General features: G+C 32.0%; 1 long non-coding RNA gene across 1 annotated transcript in view; it reads left to right on the top strand.

Moving 5' to 3' along the window:
- The first annotated feature begins 6,736 nt into the window (after positions 1 to 6,736).
- Positions 6,737 to 13,110, top strand: part of LOC118601776 — a 201,575-nt gene continuing 195,201 nt past the window's right edge. The window contains exon 1 of the long non-coding RNA XR_004950598.1: positions 6,737 to 7,000. This is a non-coding gene — a long non-coding RNA (uncharacterized LOC118601776). The remainder of the gene's footprint in view (positions 7,001 to 13,110) is intronic.

The following is a 13,110-nucleotide window of genomic DNA, read 5'->3' as shown; positions in this document are numbered from 1 at the left end:
AATGGGTGACTGAAACGATAAAGGAAATACAGTAGGATTAAACAAAGAACAAAGATTCAGGTTGTAATATATGGTTAAGAATTCAGAATTAAAGTCAGTTCAGGTCCTTCAAAAAGCAAATGCCAAATTGAGATTAGGCATGCGAGATATTTATTGGGGAGAATGCCTGTGAAGGATAAAGGAGAGGGTTAGACACGGGTGAAGAGTCCTCAAGACTGTGATGCAGATTTGACACTTGTAAAATGAGAAGAAAGACAGGAAAACTGGGTAATAGACCTTCAGTCGAAAGTGCAGATCTGAGAATGTCTTAGGCCAATGTGAGGTTCCTTGGCAAAGGATGATTTTAGGTTCCCACATTGGGCAGAAATAGCCAGCTATAGTAGTCTTGTTATACCCAGTTATTGGCTGGGAACAGGCTAGCAGAATTTCAGCTTGGGCTAGAGCATGTAGAGACTCCATAGGTGCTGCAGGTGGAGGCTTTCAGTCAACTCTGGTCACTGCAGCAGGTTCTCTTGAAGGGAGTTCTAAGCCGTGCATGTCTACAGCTGGCGTGTTCCACTTGGTTGTACGTTTTACTCCACTCATGTTTAGCTACTCTGATGAATTTGAGGAAAAAGTAGAATGCTATGATTAAGTAGATTTGAGAATTTCTAGGGTAGTAATATGAAGGGAAAGAGGGATAAGCATATCAAAGCCTAATCAAAGGCACTGTAGTTCTACTCATTCAAATAAGAAGCTGAAGTCTCTTTATTAAGGTAAACATTCTTAATTTCTTAATTTTCTCTGCAAGCTTCTGAGTATAAAACTATAAAAGAGACATAATATCATATATACATAGTTAGAGAGAGGATTTAAAAAATTATCAGTATAAGTATATACATGTGATTTAGATGTGAGAAGAGAGAGATGAATTGCTTCCTGAGTAGGTTTCAATTTCCATGTGTTTCTTATACTTTTAACCACACTGAATCTGATTTTAATTTTATATATCCATTGCAGCATTGGTCTCAAATTCCATTGAACTACTTAATCATATGCTCAAATGAAGAGAAGAAATTGAATGCATTGAACTTGTTATATTCAGAGATGATATACAGTTCTATACAGTAGTTCCTTGTCATGAGAATTTGAAGGATACTTTAGACTCTAAAGAATTTAAGAATTATCCACTAACTTTAAGATTAAACCCAGGTGTAAAATCAGCTTCTAAACTACATCTTATATGTGGATTCCCTCTTAGTTTGCCTCTACTTGCCGTTTTGGATATTCCACTCCCTGAATGATTACTGCGGAACCAGCAAATCCCACTTTGCCTATCAGATGCCAAGTTCTAACTATAAGACTGAAATTTATCCCTCTTTGTCTTAGGTTCATCCCCTCAATTCTTTTCTTACTTTGATGATCAGGTTTAGCTTCAGATATGAACCTTCTTAAATACCAATTGTCCTGCTCCAGTTATCAAAGCCATGCCTAGTTGTGTCAGTGACCTTAATAAGTAGATAATATTTATAGTCATTACTACAATAACCAGTAAGTACCAGGAAGTAAGTTCTGTTATGAGAGCCTTAAGAAATATTCACATTCGATCCTCATAGTAACACTATATTTTGTTGTTATTGTTATCATTATTTATACATTAGAAAAATGAAGCCTAGATAACATAATGTGTCTAAATTTATTCAATAAATTGTGGATCCACAGAATCAAAACAAGCTGAGTTCAAATTCTCTTTTAATTAATACCTTAAACCATTGGTGATTGGCACTAAATGTATCTATTAATTTCAGATGGCCCACATTTTCAGTACTTTCACAGATTTATCTCCTTTTGAAGTTCACATTAAAGAATAAAGTAACAATATTGTTTATTTATAGAAAAAAATAATAATCCTATGTCTATACAAGGCCATCATTAGGTACTTGTTGATTTCTTTCAGACCCTGAACACAGGCCTTAGTGCTTACATTTATTGATGCTTCAGGGTAACTATTTTTGGTTATAGCTATAATCATAACTGTCAAGCAGAAGTGTATGCAATTTTTTCCCCTTACAGTTTTGAGTCCTATTTTCACTAGAATCATTGTTTTAGGGCCTGGGGCTTTTCAGATCGTAAAGCTGGCCTCTTAAATCAGAAACAGAAAGGACTCTTCTACAGGATGATATATACTTTCAGATGTGTGCATCAAAATAAAGCAATATACTCATTAAAGGATGATTTTACCTATTTCTGTCTTTCTTGGTCCAGGAGTTAGACTTTCCAAAGCTATATTAGAAAATTAATTAAAATTACATTAGCTGAAAAGCAAATTGAAACTTTAGTAAAGTCGATGATAGTTTTTCACTGAAGAAGTGAACCAGCTACCTGTCAGACATTGTCCTGTTTCTCTAAAACTTTCTATCCACCAATTGTAGCATCTGTCTCTGAATGTTGTAAGGAAGAAGGTTACAGCATTTAAGTCAAGGATTTAATTTTAAGTAAAAGATTTTATTTGATAAAATTAGACACAGTCTTTTTCTTGCTTTGCCTTGCAGTCTTTGCAGCAGCTGAGCGTGTCTGTTTTGCTCCACATAGAAGCATTTTCTCCCACTGGATCAAATATATTATCTAAGAGTATTAATTTCACTGGCAAACCGCTACAAAATGTAAGGTGTCACATTATTTATTTATTTTTTTGTTATACAGGAGTCTAAATTAACAAGACCATTTTAGAAATCATTTAGGTATGGAGAAATAAAATTAAAAGAAAAAGGTACTTTCATATCTGTATTCTATATTCCTTACATATCATGCAACTGATCTTAATTTGCAAACCAAATAAAGAGAGAAATAATTATTCGTATAATATAGCAGTTTTCAAAATTAACCATACTATTGGGAAGATTGTTTTACTTCTTATATGCAACAAATTATCTAATAGGTTCTCTCCTTACAGTCTTTTCTATGTGTTTCTTCCATTACATTATTAATAATATTATTGTAGTTAGTTAGACATTAATCACTTTGCATTTATATAACTTCAATAAACTTATAATTATATTTACTGCCACCAAACTCTTGCTACTTTCAAACATCTTCCAGGTAAATATTTTAAAAACCTCACTATCACTTGGTTGTCCCTGTTTAAAATTCCTTATCTCTTTGTTACCGCTTAATCTCATTTGATTGACTGCTCTCTCCTCAGCACTTTTTAGTGAGGCCAGCTTCTCTATGTATGTTTTATTTTTTTAAATTAAATTTATTGAGGTGACATTGGTTAACAAAATTATATAGGTTTCAAGCATACAATTCAATAATAAGTCATATGTATATTACTTGTGTGTTCACCACCACAAGTTAAATTTCCTTCTGTCACCATATATTTGACCCTCTTTACCCTCATCTACATCCCGCCTAATGCTTGTTTCTCTCTGGTAACTGTTAAACTATTATCTGTGTCCATGAGTCTGTTTGTTTGTCTTGTGTGTTGGTTGGTTTCAGTTTTATTTCCCACATATAAGTGAAATCAAATGGTTCTCAACGTTTTCTGACTTATTTCGCTTAGCATGATAATCTCAAGATCCATCCATGTTGTTGCAAATAGCAGTATTTCATTTTTTCTTATGGCTGAATAGTATTCCATTTTGTATATGTACCACATCTTTATCCAATCATCTGTTGAAGGACACCACAGTAGTTTTCATATCTTAGCCACTGTGACTAATGCTGCTACAAACATATATCTTTATGAATAAATGTTTTCAAATTTGGGGGGTAAATACCCAGAAGGGAGATTGCTGGGCCATATGGCAGTTCTATTCCTAGGTTTTTGAGGAACCTTCAGGCTGTTTTCCATAGTGGCTGCACTCTCCCAGCAGCAGTGTTTTTTCCCCACAACCTCTACAACACTTGTTATCACTTGTCCTATTGATAACAGCTGTTCTAACAGGTGTGAGGTGTTATCTCATCATGGTTTTGATTTGCCTTTCCCTATTAGCTAGTGAAGTTGAGCATCTTTTCATATTTCTGTTGTCTATTTGTATCTCTTTTTGAGAGAAATGTCTGTACAGGTGCTCTGCCCATTTTTTTAAATGGATTGTATTTTTGTTGTTGAGTTGTATGAGTTCTTTGTATATTTTTGCTATTAGCCCCTTAATTGGAAGCATTGTTTGCAAAGATCTTTTCCTATTCAGATGGTTGCCTCTTTGTCTTGTCGATAGTTTCTTTTGCTGTGCAGAAGCTTTTTAGTTTGACATAGTCCCATTCATTTATTTTTGCCTTTGCTTTCTTTGCCTTACCTTTGAGGTCACATTGATAAAATTCTCTCTAAAATTAAGGCCCATGAGTTTAGTACATGTGTTTTCATCTATGCAATTTATTGTTTCAGGTCTTATATTTAGGTCTTTGATACATTTTGAGTTACTTTTTGTATATGATGACAGCAGTCTAGTTCCATTTTTTTGCATGTGGCCTTCCAATTTTCCCAGCATCATTTATTGAAGAGACTGTCTTTGGCTGCTTTGTCATACATATGGAGGTTTATTTCTGGACTCTCAGTTCTGTTCCATTCATCTTTGTGTCTATTTTTCTGCCGACACCATGCTGTTTTGATTATTGTCACTTTATAGTATAATTTGAAGTCAGGCAGAGTGATACCTCTGGCCGTGTTTTTTATCTTAGGATCGCTTAACTTTTGGGGTCTCTTGTGCTTCCATACAAATCTGCTATTTTTTTTTGTTCTGTTTCTTTAAAAAATTCTATTGGGATTTTGATGGGGATTTCATTAAACCTGTATATTGCTTTGGATAATAAGATCATTTTAACTATGTTGAGTCTTCCAATTTATGAACACAAAATATTTTTCCATTTCTTTGTATCTTCTTCGATTTCTTTTAATGAAGTCTAATAGCTTTTAGTGTATAGGTCCTTTCCATGCTTCATTAGGTTTACTCCTAGGTATTTCATTTTTTTTGTTGCAATTGCAAAATAATTTTTTTTCATTTCTTTTTCTGAATATTTATTAGTGTACAGGAATGATATAGATTTTTGTATGTTGATTTTGTATCCTGAAATTTTACTGTATTTATTGTTTCTCAAATTTTTTTTTTTTGGTGGAGTCTTTGTGGTTTTCTACATAGAGAATTGTGTCATCTGCAAAAACTGACAATTTTTCTTCATTCCTAATTTGTATGCCTTTTATTTCTTTCTCCTTCCTGATTACTCTAGTTAAGACTTCCAACACTATGTTGAATAATAGTGGTGATAGTGGACAGCTTTGTCTTGTTCCTGATCTTAGAGGAAAGATTTTTAAATTTTCACCATTAAGTATGATGTTAACTGAGTGTTTTTCATGTATGGCCTTTCTTATGTTGAGGTACTTTCCTTCTATACCCAACATTTTATTCAGTGTTATAATCATAAATGGATGCTGTATCATGTCAAAGACTTTTTCTTCATCTGTTGCTATGATCACATGACATTTATCCTTTATTTTGCTTATTTGGTGTATCACATTAATTTATCTGCAAATATTAAACCATTCCTGTGTCCCTGGAATGAAGCTCGCTTGATCATGATGTATAATCTTTTAATGTATTGTCGTGTTTGATGTGCTAGTATTTTGTTTAGGATTTTTGCATCTGTGTTCATCACAGATATTGGTCTATAGTTTTCTAATTTTGTGTTATCTTTATCAGATTTTGGCATCAAGCCTCATAAATTTGGTATTAGCCTCATAAAATGAGTTAGGAAGTATTGTCTCTTCTTTAATTTTTTTGGAAAAGTTTGAGAAGGACAGGCATTAAATCATCTATGAATGTTTGGTAGAATTCACTAATGAAGCCATCTGGCCCTAGACTTTTACTTTTTGAGAGGTTTTTGATGATTGTTTCCTTACTTTTGATCGGATTTAGATTTTGAAGTTCTTCATAATTCTGTCTGGGAAGATTGTATATTTCTAAGAACTTGTTCATTTCTTCTAGGTTATTGAATTTGGTGGCATATAATCTTTCATAGTATTTTTGTGTAATCTATATGTTTTGGTGGTATCTGTTGTAACTTCTCCTCTTTCATATCTCATTTTATTTGTGTCTTTTCTCTCTTTCCTTGGTAAGTCTAGCCAGGGTTTTGTCAATTTTACTAATCTTTTCAAAGAACCAACTCCTTATTGCTTAATTTTTTTCTGTTGCCTTTTTGTTCTCAACTTTATTTAATTATGCTTTAATTTTTATTATTTCCTTTCTTCTGCTGAGTTTGGGCTTCATACTTTTTTTCTAGTTTTTAAAGATGTAATGTTAGGTTGTTTATTTGGGACTATTTTTTTGTTTCTCAAGATAGTTTTGTAATGATACAAACTTTCCTCTTATTACTGCTTTTGCTGTATCCCAAAAGTTTTGATATGTTGTATTTTCATTCTCATTTGTTCCTATGTAGTTCTTGATCTCTCCTTTTATTTTTTCGATGACTCAGTCATTCTTTAATAGCATGCTGTTTAATCACCACATTTTATGGTTTTTCTCGCTTTCCTTTTACAGTCAATCTCCAGTTTCAAAGCATTGTGACTAGAGAGTATTAGTTCAATCTTCTTGAATTTCTTGAGGCTAGTGTTATGTCTCAATATGTATGGTCTATCCTTGAGAACATTCCATGTGCACTAGAGAAGAATGTATAACGAAAGGCTCCGTAAATGGTGATTATGTCCAATTGGTCGAATGTATCATTTAAGGCTGATATTTCCTCATTGATTTTCTGTTTGGGTAACCTCTGTCAATGGGGTATTTAGGTTCTCTTTATCAGTACAAAGTGTCCATTTTTGTCTAATTACCTTTTTTATCTTGAAGTCTGTTTCATCAGATATAAGGACAGCTACACCTGCTTTTCTCTGGATGACGTTTGCTTGGAGTTTCGTTTCCACTCTTTTCCTTTGAGTCTGTATTTGTCCATGAGCTGAAATGTGTCTCTTGAAGGAAGCAGATGGTTGGATTTTGTTTTTTAATCCGATCTGCTGCCCTGTGGCTTTCTATTGGTGAGTTCAGTGCATTTACATTTAAGATGATTATTGAAATATGAGATTTTCCTATAGCTATTTTGTCTTTTGTTCTCTGGTAGCTCTGTGTCTGTCTACACTGTTTGTCCTTATGTTTCTGTCTATTATTTTAATTTGGTGGTATTCTATGATTTCCTTTGTTCCCTCATGTTTTATGTTATGTGTTTCAGTTCTGGACTTTTTTTATGTGATTACTATTAAGTTTATATAAAAGAAAGTTTTATGTATACAGTAGAGTTTTTTCTTCTGCTTGTGTCTTATCTCCATTCCTCTTTGCGGATTTAGATCTCTACTCCCTCTCTTTTCTGTTTTTGTTGTCTCATTATCCCTATTTATGCTGTGAGTTTATTTATAGATTACAATAGCTGTCATGGTCTTCTCTTTTTAAAATTTTTTTTGACCTTTAACCATTATATAATATTTGTTTATAATACACTGTTCTTCATAAGAGTTGCACTTTCCTGTGTCTGTTTATATATTAGTCATCTTCAAAGTTTTGGGTTTTTTTTTTTTTTTTTTGTCCTTTTGTTTCAAGTAGAATGACTCCCTTCAGTATTTCCCGCAATGCAGGCTTTGTTAACATGGATGTTCTGATCAGTTTTGCTGCTATTGCTTATGCTCTTCCCCAGATGAGCTAAATGTTAATTTTCCTTTACGTCTAACATTGTATCAATTTCCTTCATAAAGCCTCACTCAATTGATTTATTCCTGTTATGATTTTCTCTTCTCTGAATTCCTAAACCCATCTATATTGTGTAGTCTCAAACTGGATTCTACCTTATATTATTTTTTATTTGTTTTTTGTTTGTTATTTCCCTACATGTTTGTCTTAGAATATTATTATATTCTCTCCCAAAGCTTGTTGAGCACTAAGAAACAAATAGATATTTAAGTAATATTGAAACTTTAAAATAATACAGGATCTACTATAGTAATAAATTTGTTAAAATACGGTAGCATGCACTTAAAACAATAAAATGTTTAAAAGTTCAAAGAGGTGCACATAATTTTTAAAGACCAGCACATAGATTATTATGCATGAAATTAACTGTACCTTATTCTAATATTTCTTCCAAGTAAAAAGTAGCAAGATAGCATCCTGAATTAAACTTTGAAAATTTATGAATAAGTTTAGAGATCATGTTTAAATTTTATAAGTTGAGTAAAATTTTTTCAATAATAATTTTTAATTTATTCTGTTAATCAAATAAAAAAATATAACACAGCTTTTACTTCTTAATTTGTTATGTTTTGTATACAATTTTGAGAACCTGATAATAAGTTGTGGACCTTCTCATTCTACTCCTCTTTACAATGCAGCATTTATAAATACACACTATATTTTCATATGGTTTGCTTTGGTTTGTATTGGAAATAGATTTCCTTCGTAAAAAATGAAAAATCAATTTAAAACAATATTTCCATACTGCATGTTTGCCTTGAATATAATGACTTTCTTAAAAAAAAAAAAATCCAATTGGACAAGTAAAACCCAAAAGAGGAAAGTTAATTGTATTTAAAAATATTTTTACATGAGTAAGTTGCTGATATTTATCTTGAATAAGTTGGTATTTTGGTTTTGATTTTGACATGGCAAAACTCATGTCTTCTTTAATATCCAATTAAGCTTTTTAACTTTTCTTTTTGATAATAAAACTTAGTCATCTGATTCATGAAAATTCATAGAAGCCAAATCAGTATTCCTATAGCTCATGTTGCCAAGCAAGGGTTAGCTCGTGTCAAGAGCTTCTTGATTTTTTTTTTCCCAAGGGTCTGAGTCAGATTCATGTTAGATCATTTCTTTTCCTTTCAGATAAATGAGGTATGTGTATGTATGTATATATACACACACATACACCTATACATAAATATATATAACTTATATAAATATAGTCAACAACTGAACTCTATGTGTATATATTATATATTTATTATATTTGCAATATTGAATTATTCATTTCATTTCAGCAAGAAGATGTTGAAATCTGTCCTTTAATTTTAAAAAATCTTATGGAAATTAGAATTTCAAAAGGGTTCAACATTATTTTCTGGTATTTTCAGACTTCTACTTAAGAAACTGACAAATTTTTGTGATTCCTGATTTCGGCCCAGAGAAACACTTCTCTCAGTCTCGGAGAGTTCAAATAATTGTTTTTATTTACTCTATTAATATTAGTATTAATATCATAATACCAAGATGTTATTTGCCTCTTTCACTATCATTTTTTCAGTTTTTTTCATGTCACCTTCATCTTCCTTTGGTAATACCAAAGATCAAGGTGATAGCAATAAAAGCCCAGTGTTCAGGCATTTGTCACAGTCCAAACTGTTATACCAAACCCATCAGAAGAATGGGTTTTCCAGAGACTGTCTATATGCAGTGGTGGCATCTGACACAACCAATGAGAAGACGGGTATTCATCACTACCTGGTTTATTTGTTCTTACAAAAATCATTTATATGGAATCTTTATAGGTCTGAAAATCCATAAAAATATTATTTATTGGCAACTCATATATGCCTCCTTATAATCTTATCTTTTTTTTGCTTCTAAAACATCACAATTGAGACTTATGGAAGTAGTATTATATAGTTTGGCTAAACTCCAGCTTTTTCTTTTTTTGTTTATTTTGGCCCCTCTCATCTTTGTAATTACACATATGAATATTGCAGAACTCTTTTCTCTTTAACACACTTCTACAAATTATTGGTTCAATATGCTAACCTAAGTTCACTAACTTTGCACAAATCATCTCTGACAGCATTATAAGAATGTGTATTCATAAACACCAAGTTTTGTCTAAAACATATTTAATATATTGTTTTTATGATCAGCTTACCCCCAAAATGCTCTTCTCACATGTCCCATATTTACTTAAATTTCCCTATCCTTTTCTAAAAGCTCACCTTTAATGTTCTACAGTCTTCTCTTCTGATAAATTTTTATCTTCAGTGTCCTTATAAGTCCTATTTTAGTCAGAGATTTTCTAAAGCATAAATAAAAATGACAGCTGAAACTTGTGAAAGATTTATCTCATTTCTGTGCTAAATGTATCTGCAATTTATAGCCAATCCATGAATGTGCTTTTCCCTGATACATTATTCTGAGAATTGACTTTTATATTCTTTTAAAAATATTAAGCTCTGTGCTGTGGCAGTTGAATGTAGGTTCAGGCAGCTTGCTTCTATAGGATCAGTCATATCCTGGACTCTGAGATCAGACTGGCATTCAGTAGAAAAGTGATTCCTAAAGTATTGTCCAGGGATCCTTGGGGCTCCCTGTGACCCTTTAAAGGAATCTACAACATCAAAACAATTTCACAATAATATTAGGATATCATTTGCCTTTCTAACTCTCATTTGCACTCGAGCGAAGAATGGTTTTCCAGAGGCTACATAATTTGGTATTGCAACAAAAGGAGTGCTGAAGTAAGTATGAAAATTTAATATCTCTGTTAAGAGACATTAAGGAAAATTGTAAAATGTAAACAATGCCATACTTCACTCATATTTTTTGTTGTTTTGGGAAGTACAGATTTTTTTTATAAACATGAAATTTATGTTAAAATGATTTTATTAATGTCAATTTAAAATGAAATAATGAATAATTTAAGATTTCTCAGTCTTAATTTCTAATATAGTGATTATAGACATAGCTTGCATAAACCAAAGCTCCTTGGGATCCTTAATATCTTTTGAGAGTATAAAAAGGTCCTAAAGCCAAATGTTTGATAAACACTATTATGGAGGCTGTCTAATCTCTTCTCCAATCTTTAAGTGTAGCCAATCTTCTACATACAAAAGGAGAGCAATCTGTAAAGCCAGCTCTGGTCATTATGAAAACAAGTATTTGTTCAAGTCTTATATCCAGCTGGGTTTCTTGGTTACCTGATTTACATTCTTGTTTTTCTGGACTTTTAATCCTTACTGAATTCCCTGTGGTTTGAAAATTTGTTTTCCCTGGCTTATTGGCCTTTGCTTTCTAGTTTTACTCTCTTAACTCCAGTGTTAACAAGATTTCAGGAGGCAGATATTCCTTGTACCAAAATAAGCTGTAGAGCTCTTTCATGGATTCAGCTAAGAGCATGCACATCTCTTCTTGTATTTGTACATTAGGAGTTTGTAGTAATTGACATTGCCACTGGTTGTGTTATTTGTCATTTGCATATCTAATAGTTGATAAAACACCCTTCTCAACTAGTATCTCTGATGTGTTTATTGACTCCTATTTTCCTCCCTATGTCCAAGTTCCAACATTTTTCTATGATTTAGGTTCTTCCTTGCCCTCTGCTTTAGTTCATTCTGCTCTTGTCCTCACTTTCAATACTTCTGATGGGTGTTCTGCCACTAATGTCTCATCCTTATAGATGGACTCTCACCCCTACAGTTAGAAATTCCTGATATTCCCTATATTAGCCCTTTCTTATTACAGCCTACTACTGAAACAGCTAATCAACTTTACCTGAATTACCTTGGTTGTAATTTAAAACAAGTTCTAATCAAGTATAACATATATTATTAATACATACAAATTATAATCATTTTAGGATGATGAGTTTTCACAAATTGAACATATCAAAAAAAAAAACCCCAAAACTGCAGATCAAGAAGCAGAACACTGCTGGTGTTCCAAAATCTCACTTTGTTTATTTCTGGTCACTATTCCAAAAATAAAACTACTTTCCTGTCTTTTAACAGTATAGATGAGTTTACTTGTATGATATATATGAACTCTTTTCTATATAGCTTCTTTACCATTTATTGTTTGTAAATTATACATATTTTTGCATAAAATTGTATTGTTCGTTCTCATTGCAGCATAGAATTCCATTATAAGAAAATACTGCCATTTATTTCACCATTCTACTATTCAGCTTATTGGTGATTTCTGAATAGTGCTCTTATGAACATTGTATTATTTCTTTTCTTATGAACATATACATGCATTTCTATTGATTATAGCTTAGAAATAGAATTGCTAGATCACAGAATATGCTTATTGTGTTCAGATACAGTAGAATCTGTCAACGGCATTTCAAAGCGCTGTGAGACTCATATCTGTTCTTTAAGACAGTTCTGACTGCCATATCTTTGCCAATACTTGTTATTTTGTCCTTTTTGGTTTAGTGTAGTAGTAACACATTGTAGTCTAATTTGCGGTTCTCTGAATAATGATACTCTTTTTTGTGCTTGTTCATTTTTTTCCCTATTGGTTAGCTTGTCATTTTTCTATTAATTTAGAGTGCTGTAGATATTCTGAACATAAGCCCTTTTTCAGATATATGTGTTGCAAATACTTTGTCTCACTCTGTGGGTTATTTTTCCTTTTCAGACCATTTTTTTTTAAATGAATGAAGGCTCTTGATTTTCATATCGTCTAATCTATTATTGTTTTCTATTGCACTTAGCTTCCTGTTTTAAAAATCTTTGTTTACTCAGTGGTTAGAAAGATATTTTTCTATGTTTTCTTGTTAAAAATTTATTGTTTTACTTTTTACTTTGTTTTTAGTAAACTAAAATTTACTTAAATTTAATTTTACTGTTTTACTTTAAAATGTTATTGTTTAGATTGCAATTCATGTGGATCTGATTTTTGTGTATAGCATGAGATAGATAAGGGTCAAGATCATTTTTCCATATGAGAATCTAATCCAACAACATTTATTTTAAAGATAATTGTTTCCACTGCCCTATAGAATGTTCTTTGTTATAAGTTAGTTGATTCTGATTTCAAACTTTTTTCTATTTCATTGTCATATGTGTCTAATCTTGTCTCAATCACATCCTGTTTTACTAATACAGATTCTTAATAGATGCCATAATAGGTATTATAAGGCTTACAGCTTTGTTCTTCATTTTGCTTTATGGATTCTTTGTCCTTCATATTTCCATAAAGATCTAGAACCATCTTTACAATTTTCATGAAAATAAATGTTACTTTGAATGTGCTTGGCATTGCTATGAGTTAATTTGGGGAGAATTGGCATATTTAAAACACAGTATTTGAAGCCACGCTGTAGTGAGAAAAGTTCCCTTTTACTCCTCTCTTGCTAAAAGACCTTGTGGGGTTAACTAGGAACATAGGTCCT

Source organism: Rousettus aegyptiacus, unplaced genomic scaffold, assembly GCF_014176215.1.
Source record: "Rousettus aegyptiacus isolate mRouAeg1 unplaced genomic scaffold, mRouAeg1.p scaffold_m13_p_4, whole genome shotgun sequence".
In the NCBI taxonomy this organism is placed as follows: Eukaryota; Metazoa; Chordata; class Mammalia; order Chiroptera; family Pteropodidae; genus Rousettus; species Rousettus aegyptiacus.
The sequence above is the reverse complement of the archived record's forward strand: the minus strand, read 5'-3'. Positions and strand labels throughout refer to the sequence as shown.